Source organism: Dysidea avara, chromosome 7 (assembly GCF_963678975.1).
Source record: "Dysidea avara chromosome 7, odDysAvar1.4, whole genome shotgun sequence".
NCBI classification, from domain to species: Eukaryota; Metazoa; Porifera; class Demospongiae; order Dictyoceratida; family Dysideidae; genus Dysidea; species Dysidea avara.
The window spans coordinates 11175701-11203411 of NC_089278.1; the positions used below are offsets into that span (position 1 = coordinate 11175701).

Consider the following 27711-nt stretch of genomic DNA (forward strand, 5'->3'; position numbering starts at 1 on the left):
GACAGAGCATGTATAACTAAGGATTTATGACAGAGAGTCAAAATAGGGATTTGTGATTTACATTACCACCCCAGCGATTCCTATTTCTTATTTTAAATTTTTAATATGTCTAGTATTATACCCTACTTCCTTTTAAAATTTTCATTTTTTAAAATAGCTAGTAGTATGTATAAGTCAGTTGTACAAGCCATTGCCAAGTTATTCAAGATGATGAATAATACTGTGCACCATTGGACAGCAAAATCGTTGCTATGATGCTCCGAGAGTCTGGGATGGAAGCTAGTGGCAGTTTAACATTCACGTCAACTTAAATAAGCAATATAACACTAAGCGGAATAAAAGAACTGTAATATCGCCTACAGAAGGTTAGTACAATTGTTAAACAACTAGTTTTATTGTGTTTTTTTTTTTAAAATTACAGATTTGTTGCTATGAAGCCACCATGTGCCAGAAAGTAAAACCATCCAGGATGCTACTAATGTCTCCTTTTCTAAAAGTTATATTTTAATGTATGATATATTTCTATATACTTTAACTCACTTTTGTCGATGGCACACTGTTAATTAAGTAACAAAATTTCCTTCTGTTAAGATAAATAAGTAGTGAGCATTAATTAGGAGAAAGTGTAATAGTGTAGGTGCTAGTATTTTAGGAAAAGCTCGCTCAAATACTTGTTGCTATACATAAATATGATTTAATAAACAATAGAACAGTTGGTTATAAGTCTTCTTCGCCGTTTGTCGCAGTTAGCTATTTTCCATGAGCCTCGCCTCTTGTAACAGTAAGCAGTAGTGTTCTACGTAGAGAAAGACATGCAGTACACATACATTAGTGTATTAGCATTAATTAGTAATCACTTATTTATTAGCAACTCTTCATTCACTCCACTTCCTCTGCAAATAAAACACGCATTCTCAGCAATAATTAAAATGCTAGAAAACGGAAACGCTATGAAACGGAAACGCCTTACCAAAAACATAAAACACAAATGGAACGGGAATTTTTTGTCCACTAACTAGTGAACATTTAATCCCTAATTCAGTCTTGGTCTTGGCAGGTGTAGGCGACCTCCCTTGTTTCCCTACCTTTTTTTCTATGATCTCTAATTGAACTTAAAATTCCTAATTTTTCATTAAACTTGTTTGTTTACTTTTTTTGTAACATAATTATGGCTGGTGAACCCACGTATACCGCATCAAAAGAAAGGATGGCACCAGGATAAATAATATTTTTCATCTGAACGTCGCACGCCCCAGCTATTGAATGTGCAGTGCCCATTACGCTTTGCTTTCAGCTATGTTCAGCCCGTTAGACAGTGCTACAGATGAAAAACAGTTGAAGAAATGCCTCTGCAACAATCCAGTCACCATAAAAATACGATTTGCATCCCCAAACTATCAATTACTTCCTCGCCACCATTACGCTACTTCACTTTCAGCTATTTTCAGTCCATTATACAGCATTACAAACGAAGAACACTGTTAGAATCATATCTGCAATCAATCCAGTCACCACGGAAATACGGACGATTCCCGTTTACAAATGTAATGTAGGAAAGCCATGCATCGTGCTACAGTGAATGGACACCTTTGGCTGTCAGCAAAAAGAAATGGGACACAAAGAAGGACAAAGGTAAGTCCATGATGTGTGCATTGTACGTACTGTGGTATGCTAAAAGGCACATCTCGGGATGAAGTGATGTCGAACAGTGAAAAAATCAAGTCCAAGGCCTTAACTGTAATCGAGTTACGCTTGCCTGAAGGCATCAGGCAGGCAGTTAGTCAGTAGAAAATTCCATTGCACCTGAAGGCATCAATCAGGCAGGCAGTTTATCAGCAGAAAATTCCATTGAATAAATTTTATTTTGATTTTTGTAACAATTTATTGGAAGCCTTTAGGATTGTACTGAAGGCACTTTTGGGCTTGGTTATACCTAACCAATACTACCAAGGTGCCAGGATGGAGTTGTGAAGCTGGTTTTTGGGAGAATTTTATGGTTAGGAAAACCCAAATCTTCATGATCCCTAATATACAGTACTACCGTACTGTATGATGGCAGGCACAACCATGCACACAGCAATTATCAGCCTAAGGGCACATTTTGTATATGTTGTGTTTGTTCTTTCCATCAGCATTCACTAACTACGTGGGATGCAATTTGGCAGAAAATATTTATGTAGTTTTCTCAAGGCCCATATCAGTAATCAGTCTGGGCACTCCTGGCACTAAAAGGCTTCAGATGGAGAGCTTTGCATCATTACACAAACTTACCAGCTGGAAACTGCACCTTCTTTGCACAATGGCTTGCCAGGTGAGGCTTTCTCCCATCCCATCAACAAGTGAAGGTACCCTAGTTACGCGAGACTAAAGAAACAAGACTGTAAAAGTGTTTTAAACAAACCAACTTCCAGTGATTAGTAGCAACTTCCAATCATGTTGTTTATAAGGAGGCATAGCAACCACATGTCTTCCAATCAAAATAGTTGCTGTCGCCCACTTTCAAAAAACAAATGAACAGTAGTTTGCTTGTCTACAATCCAAAATCCGTTTTGGTCTATTAGTAGTAGGCGTCACGTGCTAACTGTTTCGATCGGTGTTAAATTGAATCGTCATACGTTTCTATCAGCTCCACGAAAACATCCTCCCATTATACGACTGTCTCTTTATACAACATTGATTCTATTCCAGGTGAGTGCAAAGCCTTAGGCCTTGTAGTTTTCTCAAACATTATTATTTATTTATTTATTGATTATTAATGACGTAATTTTAACCGAATTTCGTATTATCTTTAGTACTTGGTTGTATAATTATTACTAGCACCAGACCATATAATTAATACTAGCACTAGGTCACATACAAGCAAGTACATACACCAACGCGACAGCCCCCTGGTGAGGCTATGCATGCGACTAGGTGGTGAAGGCACAATCAAAATAATTATAATCCCAAATCAACTCAATATGTCACAATAGTGACAGATATAACACAATAGTGGCATCGTAACTAGAGGGCACCAGTAGCTAAGTGCCAGTACATCATTGGTGTGGCAATGGCACAGTGATGCGGGCACAGTGATGCGTGCACAGTATATGCATACAAAGCATACAGGAGAGAACTATCTAATCAAAAACAGCCAAGCTGTAAAAAAAGGAGTGCGGCCCTTGAAAAGGCTATGGTGAAAAAAGATGTGAAATCCAAGGTGGCGGCCAAGAAATGGCTGTGATGGTAGGTTAATGGTAAAATTTTAATAACAACAATTCAAGTGAGTTTGGTGCCGCTTGTCAATTGGCACAAAATTCACCTGAATTGTCGTTATTAAAATTTTTACCATTAACCTACCATCACAGTCATTTCTTGGCTGCCACCTTGGATTTCACATCTTTTTTCACCATAGCCTTTTCAAGGGCCGTACTCCTTTTTTTACAGCTTGGCTGTTTTTGATTAGATTTCACTTCTTTTTGTATTTGTATACCCCAAAGATGGCCTATGGCCAGCTTTGGGGCTTTTTAACCTATATATTTTTCTTTTCCACAGAAAAAAGAAAAAGATGAAGCAGATTTTATAAACACTTTAACTCATTCTGATTTTATCAGTAAATGTACAAATTATATATGTAATGCATATATCAAGAGTTCATAATATAAAAAGAGAGCATATATTTATTACATGTCAATTAATCCCCACAGGATAATTTGCAGCTGATCTCTCTACTGGGTGACTTGAAATGTAGCTGAAATCTCTACAGGGTGATCTGCTTGTACGTAGATGAACTCTTTACAGGATTCTCTCTACAGGGTGACTTGACTCTAGCTGAACTCTCTGCAGGGTTATCTGTTTGTAGTTGAATTCTCTACAGGGTGATTTGTTTGCAGCTGAACTCTCTACAAGGTAACTTCTTCTAGCTGATCTGTCTACAGGGTGACTTGTTTCTAGCTGATCTCTCTATCGGACGATTTGTTTGTAGCTGAATTCTCTACAGGGTGAAGTGTTTGCAGCTGAACTCTCTACATGGTGGTTGCTTTGTAGCTGAACTCTCTAAAAGGTGACTTCTTCTAGCTGAACTCTCTGCAGTGTGATCTTTTCATAGCTGAACTCTCTACAGGATGATTTGTTTGCAGCTGAACTCTCTACATGATGATTTCTTTGTAGCTGAACTCTCTAAAGGGTGATTTCTTTGTAGCTGAACTCCCTACAAGGTAACTTCTTCTAGCTGATCTATCTACAGGGCGATTTGTTTGTAGCTGAACTCTCTACAGGTGATTTGTTTGTAGCTGAACTCTCTACAAGGTGATACTTCTAGGTGATCCCTCTACAGGATGACTTGTTTCTAACTGAACTCTCAACAGGGTGATCTGTTCATAGCTGAACTTTCTACTGGGTGATTTTTTTGCAGCTAAACTCTCTACATGGTGGTTTCTTTGTACCTGAACTCTCTACAAGGTAACTTATACTACCTGACCTCTCTACAATGTGACTTGTTTCCAGCTGATCTGTGATTAGTTCGTATCTGAACTCTGTACAGGATGATTTGTTTGCAGCTGAACTCTCTACAAGGTAACTTCTTCTAGCTGATCTGTCTACAGGGTGACTTGTTTCTAGTTGGTCTCTCTACAAGACAATTTGTTTGTAGCTGAATTCTCTACTGGGTGATGTGTTTGCAGCTGAACTCTCTACATGGTGGTTGCTTTGTAGCTGAACTCTCTAAAAGGTGACTTCTTCTAGCTGAACTCTCTACAGTGTGATCTTTTCATAGCTGAACTCTCTACAGGATGATTTGTTTGCAGCTGAACTCTCTACATGATGATTTCTTTGTAGCTGAACTCTCTACAGGGTGATTTCTTTGTAGCTGAACTCTCTACAAGGTAACTTCTTCTAGCTGATCTATCTACAGGGCGATTTGTTTGTAGCTGAACTCTCTACAAGGTGATCCTTCTAGGTGATCTCTCTACAGGATGACTTGTTTCTAACTGAACTCTCAACAGGGTGATCTGTTCATAGCTGAACTTTCTACTGGGTGATTTGTTTGCAGCTAAACTCTCTACATGGTGGTTTCTTTGTAGCTGAACTCTCTACAAGGTAACTTCTTCTAGCTGATCTTTCTACAGGGTGATTTGTTTGTAGCTGAATTCTCTACAGGGTGATTTATTTGCAGCTGAACTCTCTACAAGGTGACTTCTTCTAGCTGAACTCTCTACAGAGTAATTGATTTTTTTGCAGCTGAACTCTCTACATGGTGGTTTCTTTGTAACTGAACTCTCTACAGGGTGATTTGTTTGTAACTGAACTCTCTACAGGGTGATCTGTTCGTAGCTGAACTCTCTACATAGTAACTTCTTCTAGCTGATCTTTCTACAGGGCGATTTGTTCGTAGCTGAGTTCTCTACAGGGTGATTTGTTTGCAGCTGAACTCTCTACATGGTAGTTTCTTTGTAGCTGAACTCTCTCTGATGTGACTTCTTCTAGCTGAACTCTCTACAGGATGACTTGTTTCTAGCTGATCTCTCTACAGGGTGATTTGTTTCTAGCTGAACTCTCTACAGGGGATTTGTTTGCAGCTGAACTTTCTACATGGTGGTTTCTTTATAGCTGAACTCTCTACAAGGTGACTTCTTCTAGCTGATCTCTCTGCAGGGTGATTTGTTTGTAGTTGAACTCTCTACAGATGATTTGTTTGTAGCTGAACTTTCTACAAGGTGATACTTCTAGCTGATCTCTCTACAGGATTACTTTTTCCTAACTGAACTCTCAACAGGGTGATCTGTTCATAGCTGAACTTTCTACTTGGTGATTTGTTTGCAGCTTAACTCTCTACATGGTGATTTCTTTGTAGCTGAACTCTCTACAAGGTAACTTCTTCTAGCTGATCTTTTTACAGGGCATGTTTGTTTGTAGCTGAGTTGTAATTGGTTTGCAGCTGAACTCTCTACATGATGGTTTCTTTGTAGCTGAACTCTCTACAAGGTGACTTTTTCTAGCTGATACAGGGTGACTTGTTTCTAGATGAACTCTCTACAGGGTGACTTGCATGTAGCTGAATTGTCTATCAGATTAACTGTTTGTAGCTGAATTCCGTACAGAATATCCTGCAATGTAATATAATTCTGTAATGGAGTAAGTTATAAACGTAGCTGAATGCTCTATTAGGGTGACTGTTCTATTAGAGTATCTCGATTTTGCATTTGCTACACGTAGTTGCCTTTCGAATCATAACTCAGTGGTTTGTAATCCGATTCTTCTGTACTACTGCAAGGACTTTCTATGATGATTATTCCAGCTACACACTGATTTTCAGCTCATTGCTCTAAGCGGTTTGCCTGATAGACACGAAAACTAATAGTATTTTTATTCATAAAAATCGATCGCGTAATTTTGACACAGGTCGGGTTTTGTGTCATATCTCCGTGGTCTTTATCCCGATTCCTTTCAAACCACAAAAAGGCACTCCTACAATGGTTACTCCATCTACATAGCAATTTTCAACTGATTCCTCAAAGGAGTTTACCCTGTAGGCGTGACAGACCTTCGACCTTATTTTACGCAAATAATCGGTCATAACTCCGTGAATTTTCATCGGATTCCTACCAAAGTTGGTACAGAGATCCGCCTTAATGAGCCCTTTAAGTGTGCCAAATTTCAGCCCGATCCGAGCACGCATTCGTGTTTTATGGCGGATTTTGCGAAGTGTGCGAAATGAAAAAGAAGTAGAAGAAGAAAAAAACGAAGAAATTAAAACGAAATTTTGTTCGCTCGTATCTCGGAAATGGCTGGAGTGATTTTCTTCAAATTTGGTGTGTAGACTCCCCTTGCTGGCCGGCACCTCTCTAGCAAATTTGGTTCCAATCGGATAAGGGATCACAGAGCTACATAGGTATGAAAATTGCGTTTTCTTTCTTCCTGTTAATATACTCACGGGTGGCACGCCGGCTTCTTGGGCCGCACGACACACTACCGTGTGTCTTGATACATTACTGCAGTATCGTATGCAGCAATACATTATTGGCAACATCACCAAAGCCATATAGCCAATATACAGCACAGTATCAACATCAAGTAGAAGTCACTAGTAGCTAAATACGGTTCATCAGTGGTGTGGGAATGGCACAGTGATGGGTGTACACTATATGCATGCACAACTTGCAGGAGATACACAGTACTGTAGTAGTTAATAAAAGTATGCAAGTCGGGTGAACTAGATAAAAGAAGACAGTCAAGCCAGCCAGAGCCTAGTAAGCCAGGTAAAGGCAAAGTACAAGTAAACAATACAAGAAAACATTAAAACATACCAAGCTCTTTACAATACATTTGTACAAACAGACAGCCAAGCCAACCTAGAGCCTAGCAAGCCAGAAAAAATATAAAATACAAGTAAAAAATGCAAGAAAACACACCACTATTAATCCTGTTCTTGTGCAGCTGGCATGTCGAACTTCCTTTGTATTGGTGTCTGTGTAGCCGCCTTAACTACCTAGTTGTTTACGTGGAGCACATATACTGACAGCCTGCATAGCGACTTGGGACTTGGTGTGCCAGCTGGCAACACTTTCAAACGCAAATGAACAGTAGTTCACTCATTTAAATAGAATCTGCCTGGTTGATTAGTAGTGGGTGTCATGTGCTAACTGTTTTGATCGACATTAAATAGAATCGTACTATTTCTATCACCTCCACGAAAACACCCGCTCATTATACGATTGACTCTTGATACACATGGATATAATTCCCAGTGAGTGTGAAGCTTTAGGCCTTGTAATTTTCTTAAGCATTATTTATTATTATTTATTACGTCATAATTTTAACTGTCTTTTTCTTATTATCTTTAGTTCTTGGTTGTATAATTATTATCATTATCCTTACTGTGTAAAACTTCTGTACAGAAGATAATTATACACAGATAAAGTGGGAAAAAAGAATCTAAATTGCTGCTACAATAAGCAGTACAAAACACAAATGTAATTATATAATTACAAATGTGTATGATTAAGAACAGAATGCTCAGACTGCTCCAGAACTTGTGTGACAGATCTTGTGTCCAGATCTCCAGATCTTGTATGAGACAAATTTTTACAGCATGTGTGATGAGACAAAGCTATACAGCATGCTGTAAAGATTTGGTAAAAGCTGCAAAGGCAGCCTGATGTTGAGGCACAGCCAGACAGGAAGTGTTCACAACAACAAGAGCCCATTGGTGGACCTTTCCAAAACAAAATTCTCCAGAGCAGAAATATCACCTAGAACGCCACCTAAGAAAAGATGACTGCAGATCACCTTGACAAACTCTTGATTGAAATGACACTAAGATTAAGCACTTTTGGGGATTAATGTAGTACTAAAAGAGAGGGCCACGTTGAAGGAGCAGATCAAAACTACTGACGAATACCAGCAAGAAGCAAATGCATCATCTGCATACCATATTTGAGTGAAAGCATTGACAAGGGATCACCTTGAGTAAAGGGCTCTTCAGAACCGCTGATGACCAGGATATCCCAACATTGATAAGTGTTGAACAAGAAACAGGAGCTACGGAGTCACAGCAAACATTCTATCCATAGCAAAGCAGCATGGTTAAGGCTGTTAAAGGCGCTGGAGGCATCGACAAGTAAAATGCCTCGGTAAGATGAAGTGCTGTTTAACAAAAACTATTCATGCATGGCATGGATGGCACCTTCAGTTCCACACTTGGTAACACCACATAACTGGTCAACATTAAAAATGTGCTCAATAACTGATCAACATCACAGAGGTGCTGAATATCATAGATACAATTACATAGATACAATTACAACTGATCTTGAAAATTTCCTCATTGGTTGTACTGCTTGACCCGCTAAAACCATTTCAAAATTTTTTCGTTCAATGTCTGATATAATATTTATGGCCAATCAAAATTTTCACCATGCGTTTTCTATGGGGAAGCCGTAAAAGTGCAGTGTCAATTGTATCCCTTTCCCAAACTTGTAATGGAGCCAAACTGTATGTGTCTGTTGGTGACACCTTTGCTTTAACCACTAATCATCTGGTTGGCTGAAATGTTAACCTTCTTGAGAGAAAAAATCCACTTTTAATTCTAAGCTGTTTTTGAAGAATTGGAGAACAAATGTGGCTGAAATGCAATACCAGAATTTCATGGATATTATTATTAGTACTTTACAGTGACCAGAACTGAATGTCTGACAGCAACATGTGCTGCAGCCTTTGGATTACCTAACCTGATAAGAACTGGAGACTTCAAATGATTAATTAACCTAGCTAACAATAAGGTGAAACAGAAAAGAAAAAAAACTCCTCCTACCCCAGGATTCGAACTGCAGGCCACCCAATGTCTAGTTGAGTGCCACACTCAGTCTCCTCCAGGAGTGACGGGTTTTCTTCCTTTCAACCTAAGTATTTATTATTATTAGTACTTTACAGTGACCAGCACTGAAGTCTGAAGTAACACATCGTTTGCATCTATGTTAACTGTTAACAGTGTCCCAAAGTTAACAGTGTCACAAAGTCATCAGTGATATTCTTTGATGTTCAACTTACATCTAAAAATTGGTTAAGGAAAGTAACAATCGAACACTTAAAGTTCATTAACCAGGAGCTTTGTAGATTCAGCCAGGGCGTGGGTGAAATGATCTTCAACATCGTTGTTGAATTGGAATCGAGCTTTGTGACCCTTCTTCCTGAAGACCACTCCATGCATGACAGTTTTTAAACTTTTTGACAACCATCTATTCATATATTATATATACTGAACAGTCAGCCCTGCTGGTATGCATGCTCATCTGTAGGCTTGAGCCAATTATGCTTGCTTGAGAGCTAACTGTTTTATTAGAGTATATCTGCATTTACTGACTGCTGTATTAGAGTAAGTGACTACTCTATTAGAGTATCTCGATCTTATTTCCATAAAGTGTGAATAAAATAGTAAAATAATAACACTGCAAGGTTTTTAAATATGAAATGCAGCAAAAATGTGTAGTGTATTCATGTTGTGCTATTTTGGTGCACGCAATGCACTTTTTAAATTAAAATTGTTGAAAATCGTCCTATTATGCTGGCATAATGCTTGATGCTTTTGCTAGCCTATTATGCTGGAAATTATGCTGGCATAATTGGCGCAAGCCTATGTGCTGCATAATCTTGTATTATATTTGTTAATGTAGCTACAACCTCTATTAGGCCACATAAACTTATCCTCCTGTACTCAAAATAGCAGTGCAGAAGGGCAGATTTATATTTTATTTTTTACTATATAACTGGATAGCTGAATTAGCTAGCTAAAATGACTCAAAATGCAATTTTCTTAGTAAGATACCAACTATAAAAGGAGCTAATTGGCCCCCTTATACACCAGTGGTGCAAAAAATCCGTGATGTGGTAAGAAAAATGGTGATGCAGGTAGGGACAAGAAACTAATAATTAAGTTTATGTGGCCTAGGAGGAAAATGTACATATTTTGATAAGAAAATAATTCATATAGTCACTTATAAAATAACTGTTATAATTCTTTTCAATATATTCTAAAGTGACAACCTCCTCTGGTAGACTGTTCCATTAAATGATGGTTGAAGGGAAAAGCGAATCATAGTAAGCATTTATTCTGGTTGGTAATGTGTCTAGTTTAAATGAGTGGCCCCGAGTGTGGTTAGTAACTTAGTATTATATACTAATTTATGGTCCACAAACAATTACCCTGAAGCGACATCTTGCTGGAGCTGATCGATCGCCAATGCAGTAATAATTTATTCCACTTTAGTTGAATTTTAAGCTGACAAGGAAATACAACTTAGTAAGCTTATTGGAATGGGATATGTTGAGCTGCAAAATTTTCGGGGAAGCATTATGGTGTGCAGAGTTTACTTCGAAAGAATTCTCCATATGCTTTCTACATGCACTGCCATTGTGATTTATTACAGCTGGCATGTGTTCAAGTTGCTATTCACACTATAGGCATAAAACATGCCCACACAATCCTTATAGCATTGTGTAAAGTTTCCACTACTTGCTGAAAAGAACTGTGCAGCTGAAAGAGATGCAGCGTGTTATTGTCTGCCTGAACTCAAGATAATTAAGCCTTCTGACACACGCTGGCTATCACATGAGTGGTGTGTAAAAGCTGTAAAAGAGAGTTATAGTGCTTTAGTTTATGCTCTCAATAACATATATGAGGAAAGCCATGAACCAGAAGCACTAGGTCTGAGTAAAAGCTTGTACAAACTCTCTACCATTCACCTGTTAGGTTATGTTTTACCTCAAGTTGCAAAACCTGTGTCACAATTACGTGATCGATTTTTATGAATAAAAAAGTATTAGTTTTTACGCCTACTAGGCAAACCGCTTAGAGCAATGAGCTGAAAATCGGTGTATAGCTGGAATAATCTTCATAGAAAGTCCTTGCAGTAGCACAGAAGAATCGAATTACAAACCACTGAGTTATGATTTGAAAGCCAACTCCATGTAGCAAATGTATGCCAGCTGCCAGTGGATTCATTCACATAAAATATGTAATTAAACAATACAAGAAAACATTAAAACACATGCCACGCTCTTTACAATGTAGTTACATATAAAATATAAGTAAGCAATCTCAGCTGGCATGGTGAACTTCCTTTGTGTTGGTGTCAGGCAATTCAATACATGCTTAATCTTTTTTGCCTTCTCCTGGCTTAGCTACTAGGCTCTGGCTGGCTTGGCTGTCTACCTTTATCTGGTTCATCTGGCTTGCATACTCCTACAGTATTGTGTAGCTAACTCCTGCAAGTTGTGTATGCATAATTATAATGTGTCACTCATCACTGTGCCATTGCTACACAGGTGATGAACCTTATGTAGCTCTAATTGATGTAGATATATTGGCTAATAATTTTTACCTGTTGATGTTTCCTATAATGTATTGCTGCATACAATACTGCATTGATTCTTCTGTATGTTTTGTATACATATTATACTGTGTACACATCACTGTGCCATTACCACACCAATGATGTACTGGCACTTAGCTACTGGTGGCCTTTAGTTACGATGCCACTATTGTGTTATATCTGTCACTACTGTGACATATTGAGATGATTTGGGGATCATGCCTTCACCACCTAATAGCCTCACTAGGGGGTTGTCACGTTGGTGTATGTACTTGGTTGTATGTGATGCGGTGCTAGTAATAATAATAATAATAATAGATCCTGTGGGACCTGATTTACTATAGTGGTAATAAAAGTTCCCATTGCGTTTGAGTTAGGTTGCTCTGTGTTTACATTGCATTCTCTAAACGGTGAGTTTGCATTGTTGTCTGTATGCAGTTTGTGTTGCATCTGCGTTCTGGTTTTCGTGAAGTTTTAGGCTTACCAGTTGACGAGGCGTTGAAGGAAGGCTGGGAACTAACTAATAAATTAATGAAATACAGGATTCAATAGTGTGACGGTCTATGTATTAGGTTAGTAATCATGTAGCTATCTTTTTGTAAAGCATCTGTGGTAACCAGCTAGGAAAGTCTACTGAAACACTGTTGTCAAGGAGGAGCTGGACTGAAAACTACCACACGTACTCACACATGCACGCACCCACACACTCACACAGACACAGACAAAAACATTATGAAATAATGTGCATGGAATATTTATCGAAAGTTTAATGTGCGGCAAGTATTACTTTTTTATTAACAAAACTTGATAGTGTGCTTTTTGCATATAGTTGGCATTTTTGTTATAATTCCATGACTGTCTGTGCAAACCACAAAAGGTTTGCACTATGATGGCTACTCCATGTACAGACCGATTTTCAAGTCATTCCTTTAAGCGGTTAACAAAAAATTGCTAACAAATTTTTCGAAAATTGTGTTTAACTCCCTTGCAATATGTACAAAATTTGTACTGTGAATGTGCTGCATTACGTTTTTACAGCCATCCAAATTTGAAGAAAATCGACTAAAGCATGCTAGAGTTATGGCAATTTTTCTAAGTCAAGCAAAAAGAATAAGATGAAGAAAAATACGAAGAAACTAAGACAAATTTTGAAGGTGCGTATCTCAGAAATGGCTTGTCAGATTCAGCTCAAATTTGAAACGGAGGTACTCCACCCCGAGGGAGTTTCCACAGCAAAAATGGTTAATTTCCAGTCTGGCACCATTGAGCTACGGATGCGTGAAAATGGTGTTTTTTTGGTTACTGTACATTACATACTTCTCTGTCATGCGCCTGCACTGGCTGCCTTAGCTGCATGACACACTATCGTGTGTGTATATATATATATATATCTCCCAAAACACCTTTGCTGTAAAAAAAGGTGCGTCCAAGAAACTACAAATATCTGTAACCCCATGTAAAAACAACTAAGCTGTAGAAAAACACTCCAAGCCCATGCAAGAATACCTCAACAGGCAAATAAAAGTAACTAGCAACTAAAACAGCTGATATCTGAAGCGGCCAAGAATAAAAGTTAAGTTGATACAACTAACTCTTAATCATTCAATTGTGTTCTATACATTCACCCTTGCTACATCGTAAATTAATTCTAATTGGCTGGTAATTTGGCTGCCTTTTTCAATAGTCAGTGTAAAAAAAAAAGGCGGGTAAATTACCAGTCAATTAGAGTTATAAAAAATTAATTTAGGATGTAGCAACCTGGGTGAATGTATATAACACAGTTGAATGATTAAGATTCAATGTTGCAAGTTAATAATTGTAGTTAGTTGTATGAACTTAACTTTTATTCTTGGCTGCTTCAGATATCAGCTGTTTTAGTTGCCAGTTACTTTTATTTGCTTGTTAAGGTAGTCTTGCATGGGCTTGGTAAATCTTTGGTAATCATTGTCAGTTGTTGTAACATTGATTCTTGGCCGCTCTAGATATCAGCTCTTTCAGTTACCAGTTAATTTCATGGAGTGTTTTTCTACAGTTGAGCTGTTTTTACATGGGGCTATATACAGATACTTGTAGTTTCTTGGGCACACGCTTTTTACAGCAAAGGTGTTTTTGGGGGGATAACACTAATTTTTGATGGTTATATAATTTACAGACTCAATGTTCTAGCCACGAGGGTGTATGATTAATTCTGCCTTGTATGTGACTAAACACAAATCTGCTGATAAGTGGTAAGCATATAACATACAATCCTATAGTATACTTAGCTGTTAATCTTTATTAGGACAAGGACCTATGGAAATTACTGCAATTTACTGGTCAGGCCAAGTAATGGTTACAGTCAGTGAAGATATGTGTAAAGCACTTATTTGCGAACCATGCTTTAGGTGATCTTTGGGAATACCACCATTTGAAATAGGAACTATGAGATTGCATCTAGGATTTGGGTGTGTTTTCAGATAGAGATGTAAATATTCAGCTATATTGTTAGTTGACTGTTCTATTAGAGTATTTAATTGTCTCACTGTTCTGTTAGAGTATATCAACCATTCTGTACATATCAATGAATAAAACCTGCTACAGTCACTGCCACAGTGGCCGTAGTGTCCTGAGGACAACTTATCAACTTGGTTTGCCACTCGTAGAGCAAGACACTTTGCTGAGGGTTATGAAAGAGATCACAAACATCGTAATTATATACTATTATTTTTATTTCACTACATACAAACACATGCTTACATCATATACAAGCACTGTGATGAGTCTAGCGGTAAGTGAACAGGTTCTCGTTTCTCGGACCACGAGGGGGAATCGCACCTTACTTACTCACGTGACACACAATGAACAATGGTACAAAAACCCACAATCTAAAGTTCTAAACCTAATACAACATCCAACTCTAATATAATAGTTCAGCTCAATCTGCGACATCCTCCGGGGGCGCACGAATTATGTCTGCCCACTGCTTCAATCTCTTACGTGCTGCAACAGTAGCCTCCCTGGTAGATCTATCTCGCAACACTGTATTTTCTGTGTTGACATCAGCTTCTGGTGGTTGAACTTGCTGAACTTCCTTTGAAGATTCATCCTCCTTGACCTCCAGTGGGAACAATCTGGTTATAGGACGGTTGGTCCTTCCATTTGCGGTTCTTATCTCAGCAGCTCTGATGATCCCATCTAATCCAGTGATCAGCTTCTCCACAACAGCTAGTTTCCAGGTGGTCCTCGGAATGTCATCATGTATAATAACCACATCTCCAACTTGAATTTCCTGTTTGGTTTTCCAAGATGTCTTGTGGTACTCACGAAGGGATGTTAAATACTCTTTCCTCCACCTGGATTGGAAATGCCGAATCAATTGGCTTTGTCTTTTCGCTGTTTCCCTGACTGAAGGTACTCCATATGTAGGATCACTTATCTCATCATCCATGATTGTGTGTGGTAAGGAGGTGACACGTCGACCACAAAGAAGGTGAGATGGTGTCAGGGGTTCTGGGTCTCTTAAGTCTGCAGATACATAAGTCAGTGGCCTGTCATTGAGTACGGCTTTGACTTCCACGATCACTGTCTGTAACACGGGTAGGGTTACAAGGGCTTTCCCCAACACTTTCCTCAAGGTGGTTTTCATAAGGCCTATCAGACGTTCCCAGAACCCCCCATACCATGGGGCTCTCTTGGGTATGAATCGCCACTGGATTCCAAGTGTACATAATGACTCTCCCATCTTGTCAGAGTTAATGAGACGCCCTAACTCATCTGCTGCAGCTTCATAGGTAGAAGCATTATCTGAGAGCATAATACATGGTAAGGACTTGTGGGCAGCAAACCTTTGAAGTGCCTGTAAGAATGTCTCAACAGATAAGTCAGTAACAATTTCTAGGTGCACTGCTTTGCTTACACCACATGTAAATAGACACACATATACCTTGCTACTGCCATCCATGGTCTTAATGTGGAGAACTCCAGTGAAGTCAACTCCGGTAACTTCAAATGGTCTGCTTTGTTTGGTACGCACACTGGGAAGAGGAGGAGTTTCTGGTCTGGAGTATGACCTTCCACTGACTCGACGACAAGTAACACATTTCCATAGCAAAGATCTTACAACTTGCCTGGCTGATGGAATCCAAAACTTTTGTCTAAGTGATGTGACAGCGGCATTGACTCCTGTGTGGAGATGTATCTTGTGTGTGTGATGTATTACTAAGGCAGCTTCTTTGGGAGAAGGCAAGGAAACTTTGTCTCACTGTCAACTTGGCATTATGGATCCTCCCGCCACAACGAATGATGTAGTCTTTGTCAAGAAACAACTTGAGTTGGCAAATTAAGGGAGGTCGACTGGTCTTGTTGGTTGTTTGAAGAGTAAGAGACTCCTCAGGAAATGAGATTTGTTGAGCACAATGGATCCACGCATTAAATGCTGCATCAATGTCGTTTGGAAGGAGCTGACCAGTACACCTGAGACTTGGGTTGGACTGCCTACAGTTATGAATGAAACGTAGTACATAAGCTGACACTCTAAGTAATCTTTGTTGAGTGCTATAGCGGTCAATGTCCATGATTGAGCAAAGGTCGTGTTGGTGTGGGGGAACACTATCAACCTTTCTTGGCTCCTCTACAGGTTCCTCCTCAGGTTGTAGGTGAAGTGTCTCTGAGTGTTCCCATTTAAGCCACTGTGATTTACATGTCATCCAAGTTGGTCCATATTGCCATAACCGTGAATCCCTTAAAGAATTAAATGAAATCCCCCTAGTGACTAGGTCGCCTGGATTATCCTGGGTGGGGCAATACATCCAAGTAGCAGTAGGTACTAAGTTATGTATCTCATTTACTCTGTTGTCAACAAAGGGTGGTAACTTTTTCTTGCTGGAAATCCAACAAGTGTTATTTGACTATCTGACCACATTGTGATTTTGAACTGAAAACGGTCAAGCGAATATATAACAAACTTACACAAATGTGAGCCAGTAACAGCTGCCATCAGTTCCAACTGTGGTAGAGTATGGTTCTTCAGTGGAGCAACTCGAGCCTTAGCTATAGCGAAGGATGAATGTGTGTCATCACAGATGTAGGCCACTGCACCATAGGCCTTCATGCTGGCATCTACAAATACATGAAGAGTCAACTGTTCAGTATTAATGGATTTCAGGTACCAACGTGGAATGCGATATTGAGGTGTCTGTGTTAAGTTACCAGCGATGCAGTGCCATTCAGATGTCAGGGTGGAGTTCAGGGGCTCATTCCAATGAAGTTTCTGCTGCCACAATTATTGCATAAATAATTTAGCGGATATGGTTACTGGGATGAGTGTTCCTAGAGGATCAAAGATTTTTGACAGATCTTGTAACACAGTTCTCTTGGTTGGGTGAGTTGTCTGGGATGTTTGTAATGACTTTGGCATCAGACTCAGCGTGTCGCTGGCTGTATTCCACAGTAGGCCTAAGACATTGACAGCAGTATTAGTATCGGCAACTTGATCATGGTTTGCCTTTGTCCTTAGGTTTGGACTGTTTGAGGCCCAGCTTCTCAGGTTAAAGTTGGCCTTTGACATCAATTCTCGAGCTTCAGTGTAGTAGTCCACAGCAGACGTTTCATTGGTACAGCCAGACACGACGTTGTCAACATAAAAGATTAGTTAAAATATCGCTGGCAGTTGTAGATGTTTCAGTGGTGAGATGATGTCTCAAGGCAGTGTGTAGCATAAAAGGTGAACTGTCAGAGCCAAATAGTACGACCCGGAATCTGAAAATTGTAAGGCCACAGTTAGGATTATCTAGCTCTGATAACCAAAGGAACTGAGTGTAACTGTGGTCCTCTTCAGCCAGTTGCAGGTGGAGAAAGGCCTTTTTGATGTCTGTAGTGAGTGCATACTTGTGGGTACGGAATCTCAGTAATAAGTTAACCATGTCAATCAAAAATGGAGGCCCAACCACAAGACAATCATTCAAACTGGGATGGTTGGGGGAAAGACGGCAACTGTAGTCATACACTATCCTCACTGGGGTAGTTGCTGAATCCTTCTTGACAGCATGGTGAGGGATAAAATGGAAGTTCTGGGGTGCATCAGCTTCCTTGACTTTCTCTATGAATCCTCGGCTAAGTTGATCTGTAATAATGGCACCGTACATCTTTAGCAGTTCTGGTGTCTGAGCTAGTTTGTGTGCAAGAGACCGTGCTCTTTTTTCACACACGCCACGATTTGAAGGCAAAGGAGGATGATCAGTCTTCCAAGGGAAACCAACAATCTATGAACCATTGGTATCTCGACGGACTGAGCAGTTAATAAAGGAGGTGGGTTGCAGTGTACTGCTTAGTAAGGATTGGGTATTGACTGATGTTCCCAATTGCTCTGTGTCCCAAAACTTTGGCTCATTACACTGCATGACTGATGCGTGAAACATACTGACACTGGCCTTGGTGTCTGAAGGGGAAAGAGGACCTGAAAGAAGGTACCCTATCTTTGATTCAACAGCAGTGGGGCCGTTGCAACGAATTATCTTGTCTTGGACAAGGTTCCAGTAAAAATCTGCACCTACTAGCAAGGTGATCTCGAATTTGTTGTCACTTCCCACTGGGTGAGCAAGGTGAAGGCTGTGAAGGTGAGGGTACTGGTTATCAGGTAGAGGTATGGCATTCTGAAGAGGTGTTGCTACATGTATCTTGTGTACAACCAGTACTGAAATGGGAACTTCTCCACCGTCATTAGTTTGTATTGCAATAGAGGTTGATTGCAATTCTCTTGGTATAGATTCTCCCCCAAATGCAGAAATACATATCCTTTGACGTTTGCACGAGTCAACCTTCAAGCTGTCTGCCAGTTGCTGAGTAATGAAGGATCTTTGTGCACCCTCATAAAATAATACTTGTGCTTTGCAACGATTGGGCCCTGAGCGTACTTCAGCTATAGCAGTCTTCAGAAGGCAGGCTGTACTGCCAGGTAGTAGGTCAGTCCTTGGTGGCTTGGATGGAACTGAGACTGTAAGTGAAGCGGTTGAGTCATCTTGAGAATTGTTCTGTTTGACTGTGGGTGCAGTTGCTTTCTTTCCTGTATTGTCCTGATCCTTGCTAGCAGTGGTCTCACAGAGGCCAGAGTGATGTTTTCCTCTGCAGTGCCTACATTTGTATAGTCTTTGATCTGCACTGGGAGATTCCATGACGCGCCAAACAATTGAAACACAGATTGGTTTTCCGGACGATCTCCATTCTTTTCTTTGGGTCAACAACTACATTGCAGGCAAATGACAAGTGATCTGTTGAGTTACAGTAGGTGCAACATGCAGGCTTTGCTGATTGTGTTCGCTGTTTGAAATTGCTGCTGGCTCCTGTGAGAAGTGAAGCTGTCATGGTTGATACGGCATTGTTTGATGATTCAGTGTAGTCTAGTGACACTCCTGATTCCAGTATCTGAATCTCCAATAAAATCCCATCTTGTAAGTCAGTAAGTGTCCACTCTTGGTCGGTGTGTGCACGAGCGAGGTTTCTCCTTGTCTCTGGAGGGAGCTTTCCAAGAATAATTGGTACAAACAAGGCGCTCCGTAGGAGTCCTCACGCTTGTCTAAAGCTGTCAACCCTCTGATGTGGCTTTCCACTGTGTAGTGGAAGAGTCTTAAACTAGATAAGGTGTTAACTGGTTTGGGGGTGTTTACCAGAGCTTGCACATGGGAATTGATGATTTTGTGGGGTTGCCCAAAGCGCACCTTCAAAAGTGCTACAGCGTGATCATAGTTTGCACCTGTCAAAGGAAGCCCAGCAATTGCCTGTGATGCTTCACCTTGGATCTGAGCTCGAAGATAATTAAACTTCTGTATGCCATCTAGTGCAGTGTTAGAGTTGACAGCTGCATCAAACAAGTCCCAGAAACTCTGCAATGCTAGGGGATTCCCAGAGAAGGTAGGTAAGTTCAATTTGGGCAGTCGACTTACGGGTTGTCTGGCAGTGGGTGGAGGAGTGAGTAACTGAGCAGCTGGCTCTCTCACTGTTGGATGTTGAGGTGGTACAAACTTTGCAGCAGACACATTCAACGTGACAGGTGGAGCTGTAGTGGTAGGGGCAGTAAGCTTGTGTATGATACTCTTAATTTGGTTTATCTTATCACAAATCATTTCTTGTATGGCTGCACTCTCAACAATCTCGGCTTCCAGCTCATCTTCACCTGCGATTGTGTTGGCAATCTCTTGGTCTGCTTCTTGTAATAACTTCGCTCGTTCATAGAGTTGATCGATGGAACTAGCAGAGTTGGGGGTAACTAGTTACTTTTGTAACTAAGTTACGTAACTGATTACTTTTAAAGTAACTAGTAATATAACTAGTTACTTGCTTTCTAACTAGTAACTTGTAACTAGGAGTAATTGTCTGAAAAGAACTAAGTTACAATAGTTACATTGTAGCTATAACTGATTAATTATACTTTAAAAGCAAGAGCACTTCAATTTTTGTGGCATATATGCTACATACACATCAAGTAGATAGATTCTGTGTACTGTTCTCTATGATTCAGCTTGAGTAACAGACGTAGCAGTATTTAGAATTGACCTGAAATAGCCACAGAATTATTATTTTAAGTGCACTTATATAATGCATCCCTTACTGATGCATATCTGAGCAAAATTCATGTTACAAAAGCTAAAACAAGTCATAATTTGTACTACGAAAGTAGCTAGTAACTAGAGTACTTAGTTACCTTTTGAAAAGTAACTGTAACTAAGTTACATGGGATAACAGTAACGTGTAACTAGTAACTAGTTACTTTTCTGAAGTAACTACCCCAACTCTGGGAACTAGTCAGAGTCGCGAAGTCTTTCTCACTTGGTGTACTCTCGGAGTCCATAATTGCGTCCATCTTCTTAAAGAGGCGTGTTAAATGGGACCCGTATCATTTCTGCGAAGCCTTCTTACGTTGCAATTCCTCCATTCTAAAACAGATAAACAAACAAACACAGTCACTCTGAATATAGTTTGCTCGCCTTTGAGGGTACCGTTCTCAAACAGGTGCCACAGTACAACAGCTAATGCATTTCTGGTTAGAAAATAACTGTGGGCGATCGATGAACAGACAAGTAATCACAGCACCAATGTGATGAGTCTAGCGGTAAGTGAACAGGTTCTCATTTCTCGGACCACGAGGGGGAATCGCACCTTACTTACTCATGTGACACACAATGAACAATGGTACAAAAACCCACAATCTAAAGTTCTAAACCTAATACAACATTCAACTCTAATGTAATAGTTCAGTTCAATCTGCGACAAGCACAGGACACACACAAAATGTGCAAACACTGTACATGCGTATTCACACGCTTACACCACATATTGGTTCTACTTGATGTAAACAAGTTAATATCACATCTCTTGAAATGCCTTTGTATGTGAGCTGGTAGTGTCCTTACTAGGTGTTCTTTCAGAAAAGAAAATTGTACTTGTGTTGTACATTCTGTTTTGTACCCATTTATTACACATGTCACTCCATAGTTAAGCCATGAGGATCTACCAGCCTGGAATATTGATTTTTTGTACATTTTCTTTTTAATTCAGTGTCTGCTAGATTGTGTTGTCAGATATCCAAGCTGGTGTTGAGACCGATGTTCCAGGTTAGTTGCATGTGTGTTTATTATAAAGATAAGTTTAGTGCCTGCTTGTTCTTTCACAGGTTTCACCCAATCTTGTGTTATCATGCAGACATCCAAGAAATTTGAATATTTTGCAAGCTGTGTGGAACAACCCAACTCATATACACATGCAGTCACCGGCAAACCATGAACCACATTCAAGAAATCTGTTACAAAAGTTGAAAGCCACAATACAAGCTCATACACAGTCTCAAGGAAACCATGAACCACATTCCAGCAATCTGTTACAAATTTTATTGCACTATGGTATGTGCATAGTGATTAATGAAAGCCACAATACAAGTTCCATGGTGCATTAATGGAAATAAGTAAGTTCCACCTGATGACTGACAATTATCACGTCACCTATTTAGGGGAAATCTCTTGGAAAATCCCTGTACAGTAACACCTCAAGTAAAAAGTGAATACACATGATACGCAATTCGATCTCAGTCCATGTCTTGAGAGGGAAGTATGAATGAATAATTAAACATTTCTCAGCAGCGCACAAACACAAAATAAATTCCAGCAGTGCACAAACAATTCTTGACAGCTTATACTAAAATAATATATATATATAAAGTATACATACCGCATTGTAGAGGTATGTCTAAGAACAAGTTCCACCCGACTGACAATGATCACGTGATCTATTTAGGATGAATCTCTTGGAAAGTCCCTGTAACACCTCAAGTGAACGCACGCGCTACGCGGTTTATGTTAATCAATAATTATTGATGGCAGACCATGTCTTGAAAGGGAAGTACGATTGATAAACATTGCAATATTGTAACTGGATTTCAATGGAATACGTGGTGAAGCGTTCTTTATTAATAAGTTGAAACCTAAAATACGTATACACCGCTTGAAGAAGTCGAATGGATATTAAAGAGTCGAGAATATACTGATGTACTCAGCTCGTTGTGGATGTTTAGTAACGAAACGATGAGTGGAGATTCAGTAACGATAGGAGGAGTGAAAAAAGATCATCAGGCTAGTATGTAAAGTGCCACATCGCCTTACACTGATTAACCACATATTTGCGATTGGTTTTTAGACTGTTAGATGTCTGCACTGACTAGTGAAATTTCACTGAGACCAAGCCGAAAACTTCTGATGGTACCAACTTGAGTAGCAGCAAATACCAGTATTATCCGGATTGGAATTATCTCATGGATGAATTATCTCATGAATGGATTGTCGACAAGGTGTACTCATACAGACCAAATAACTTTCAGTCACTCTAGTGCCAATTTAGAAGTCTCAGAACTGTAGGTTGAAGAATTTATGTACAGTGAAACCTGTCTAATCAGGACACTGTGTAGTAAGGTCACTGCCAGGCCAACTTGTAAATCCTCAAATGCGTCATTTTTGTATAAAATGACATGAGTTTGGGTGTGTTGTATTTAATGGCCTCCTGTCGGTTTTTGCAGGTAAATAATATGGTCATAGTATGCAGTAGCAGTTGGATGTGGTCATGGTACATACATACCTTGGGCAGTGGGACCAGGTAGGAAGTCATGAATTACAGGTCAGTTTACATACATGGGAATTCTATTATCTTGTGTATTCTTTTTATAATTCTCAATTCTCAACTGTACCTGAATCAACTGTAGTGACATCAAGGGTGTAGTGAATTTCCAGGTCAGTCTATGTATGTACTAAGGAATATAGTTGTTTATTATTTCTGGATCAGAGGTACTTTTATGATAGCACCAAACTAATATCCATGTCAGGTTACATGTTGTGCTTATGGGGGAATACAGGGGATTTGACAAAGTCTAGTGTCCAATTCCCCAGTACTGGGGCTAAGAAGCTTGTCAAAACCTCACTATGTCTCCACCTCGATAGAGGGTTTCTATAGGGGATTTGGTTCACCTATAAAATAATTTTTGGTTCAGCAAACTGCTGCCGTCAAAAGCCATTTATTAGCATATGAGTTATTTTTTTTATGGTAGAATTTCCAGATCCCCAAATGTGTCATTATAGTAAAGAAGTGACATAGGTATTGTATTTAATGTCTGCCTGTTAATTTTACAGGTAATTTGTCATAGCATGCGGTTCTCTCACTAACAGTTGTGGTACATATGTAAGTCGGCAACTAAGATCAAGGTTCAGTTCAGTTTATATGGAATTTTATGTGTGTTCTTTTTGTAGTTCTTTCAATCTTTTTGTAGTTCTCAATTGTCTAGTGTACGTGGACTGTAAGTAACATCAAGGACTTTGTGGATCTCCAGGTCAGTCTGTGTATATACTAAGAAATTTTGTATTACCTCAAGGGTGTGATGAATTTTCAGGTCCCCAAATTTGTCATTGACATAAAAAGTGACATATTTTTAGCTGTATTGTATTAATGCGTGCCTGTCAATTTTACAGGTACAGGGTACTTGGTAATAGCATGTGGTTCTCTCGCTAGCAGTGCTACATACGTAACTTGACTAGAGCTCTAAACTTGGCAACTAAGATCAAGGTTCGGGGGGTAAGTTTATAGATAGAGGAATTTTATAATGTTGTGTGTTCAGTAGTTCTCAATTGTACATGAGATTCATCTCACCTGGTAAGATCTTAGCATTATAAATCAGTTGATTATAATCTTCTTTCCAGGATGAGGCATACAGTTATGATGGGAGTAAACTAATTTGTAGGTTATGTAACTATCCCATTCTATTTTCAGAATTTTATTGTTAATGTCACAAACAATTGATGTGATGCATTTTGTTATGTAACATGTGTACTTGCATGATGAAAGCCACAATGGGAGTGACTACTTGCTATTAGGGTGGGTAATGCTATGTAACAAGCTGGTTTGAGCACCACCAGAAGATTTATGAAACAATTTTTATACACCATGTGTGGTGTGGCAACAAGAAGTATGCTTGGAACACCTTCTCTAGTGACTGTACGTTCTTGATGCTTTCACACTTTGTTTATAAGACATCTGCCAATTATCAACGGTTGCATGAAGCGTGGCACTATATGGAGTTTTATTAAAAAATTCAGCTTAAAACGCCTTTCCTAGGGAACTTATGGTTCTACATGCTTTTACAACTTGTTTATCAGACATTAGGGGTTATTGTAGAGATTAGAGGTTTGATAGAAGAAAATACGTGTTTGAACAAACCAGGATTAGATAATGTCAGTGCTAGATGGACTGTACAAACATGGGTAAGTTGACTGGTATAAGGTGACGCTAGGTGTAACACAAGGTTGAGAAATAAAGCGAAATATGTCTAAATATGCGTTTTAATACAGTTCATACCGGTCGCTAGAAAACTACTACCATATGACAAACAAAAGATTTTTTTATTACATAACGCAGTACAAATCAATTGAGAGATGTTGCATGATCCAGGGCTAATATTGCGAAGCTGTCCCTACACGTAAATAACTCACAGTGGTGGCCGCACGTCTTTAATTGGGCATGCGCTTTGTGGTTTCTTGGTCGTGCACCTCACTACTGTGAGTCTTGATATTATTTATTAATGCTTTACAGCGCAAGTGCTGAAGGTCTGTAGAGCACGTGGTCCTACAGCCTGCTCAACGACTTTAGCTAAAGAAGGTGTGTTTGAAAAGTTGGAGAAAGGAGAAAAAATCCATGGCTGGACATAGGTGGCCTTGAACCTGCAGCCATCCGATTTACGCTCCAACGCTTACAGGAGTCTACCAGGTCGTCAGGATGTTTTCTCCTTGTTATTTTCATGTAATTATATCCATAGGAAATCTAGAGAGTAACTCATATTATATATATATTGACAGAAAATGAGAATTTCACACATGCATAGCCCTTCTCCTTTTTGTATTATAGCTGCCTGTCAGGTAGGGTAGGCTGCACAGAAAATTTGATTAAATTTTCACCAGCTATTTGTGAGATATGATGTCCAAAGTTTTGAATTTTTCCTTTGATTTCTTTTCGCACACTTTGCAAAAAATTATTATAGAAGACATACATGTAACTTCACTGCTGTGAACGTCAGAGTGTATAAAGGTGAATTAACATTCTAAGTTTACTATGAATCTGTTCACAGAGTTGTGAACATTTATTCCGGTAAAAAGATCAAACTTTACTCCCAGCTATAGGGTAAACCGAGCATGGAAATAACTTGAAAATTGGTGTGTACATAGGCTGATCATTGTTGCAGTATTACATCTTTGGATGGCTTGAAAACAATGGAGTTATAGCTAGAGTTATAAAACAAACAATAAACAAGTGTAAAATTGCAGGATTGACATACTCCTAATGCCATAGGGTGAAAAATATGCACACAAAAATGTTGAAAAAACGTTACCAGGGTTCAAGCCAGGAACCTCCATGCCTAACATTAAGGTTACGGGTTACCCATTAAATAATTTTGTAGGCGCTTTGCTTATAGTTCTGTTTTAACCGTTTTGCACGGAAGAACACACTAAAATAACATGGTATATTAACGTACAAGAAATACCAAAAGCGGCGATACACTCAACAAGGGATGCGCTTGTACAGAAATGCAGGCACTAAACAGCGAAACTGTTGAGTTGCTATTCATCAAAAACCAGGTTTCATGGGAAGCCAGACCATGATATTCAGCATTAATAAGCTATTACTTAGTGATTTCTAGGTCGTCACGAACGAATTGAGTTGTTGTCCGATTGTAACAGCACTGTAGTGCACTCGCGGTATTTCCGTAGCAGAACCAATCGCTATTATCCTTGAAAGATACGATAACTAACCAGCTTCTAGTCAGTTTTCCCACAAAGTCTCCACGACAGGACCTAGATAATAGAACCACCCATTGACACTGCCATAAAAAAATAGTGTTAATTGGCTGACAGCTGCTATTTTTGATGAATAATAACCACATTAAGCAGTAGCACTAAACGCTGGTTCAACCACATTGCGGGGACTTAATTTTACGCTTGACTACCTTCCGCAGTAAATTATTAACACTCGCTTTGTATGATTCCTCCGCTTTTATCCCGTGGCTATACAATGCTTTAAAGTTAACAACCTTCTCACTAACACCTGCTCGAGTTTCGTGCCAATATTGCACCAACCATTATCGCGCATCGAAAAATAATAACCTATTATTAAGCGCCTAAACCTTAATAATAGGTTATTATTTTTCGATGCGCGATAATGGATGGTGCAATATTAGTACGAAACTTGAGAAGGTGTTAGTGAGAAGGTTGTTAACTTCAAAATGTTGTATAGCCACGTAGGAATCATACAAAGTGAGTGTCAATAATTTACTACGGAAGGTAGTCAAGCGTAAAATTAAGTTCCCACAATATGGTTGAACCAGCGTTTAGCGCTACTGCTTAATGTGGTTATTATTCATCAAAAATAGCAGCTGTCAGCCAATTAGTACTAATTTTTTAGGACAGTATAAGCGGGTGGTTATATTATCTAGGTCCTGTCGTGGAGACTTTGTGGGAAAACTGACTAGAGGCTGGTTAATTATCGTATCTTTCAAGGATAATGGCAAGTAGTTCTGCTACGGAAATACCGCGATGCCACTACAGTGCTGTTACAATCGGATAGCAACTCAATTCGTTCGTGAGGACCTAGAAATCACTAAGTAATAGCTTATTAATGCTAAATATCACGATGTGGCTTCCCATGAAACTTGGCTTTTGATGAATAGCAATCAACAGTTTCACTGTTTAGTGCCTGCATTTCTGTACAAATGCTTCCCTTGTTGAGTGTATCACCGATTATGGTATTACTTGTACGTTAATATTCCATGTAATTTTAGTGAGTTCTTCCATGCAAAACGGTTAAAACAGAACTATACACAAAGCGCCTGCAAAATTATTTATCTGGTAACCGGTAACCTTAACCACTGAACCATATTGGCTGTTTAACGTTTATAATTTCATAGATCTATCAATGGAAATTCTAGGAACATTGTATGTGTATTCTACTAGAAGTCCTCAAAAATGTGCACTCATTAATAACAAATATTGAATAAAACATGCAATAAAATACATTTGCAAGTCTATCATCAGTAATCATCACTGTGTCTTATACTGTATAGATAAGAAGAAACATGAACACCAAAGTCAGCTATAGCTGGTTTTGGGGACTTATAAGGTACAAAAGAAGTGAAATCCACAAAAAACAGTCAAGCTGCAAAAAAATGGTGCAGGTTTTTGTATAAGCATAGGTGAAAAAATTTGTTAAATTAAAGGTGGTGGCTAAGAAATGGCTACAATAATGTAAATTTTAACAACGAATACCTTGATTTTACAACTTTTTTCATCCCAACTTATAAAGACCGCACCAT

At 39.1% G+C, this 27711-nt stretch overlaps 1 protein-coding gene across 4 annotated transcripts in view; it reads right to left on the minus strand.

Moving 5' to 3' along the window:
* LOC136262153 (synaptonemal complex protein 1-like) overlaps positions 1-27711 on the minus strand; it is a 391211-nt gene that overhangs the window by 57725 nt on the left and 305775 nt on the right. The window lies entirely within an intron of this gene.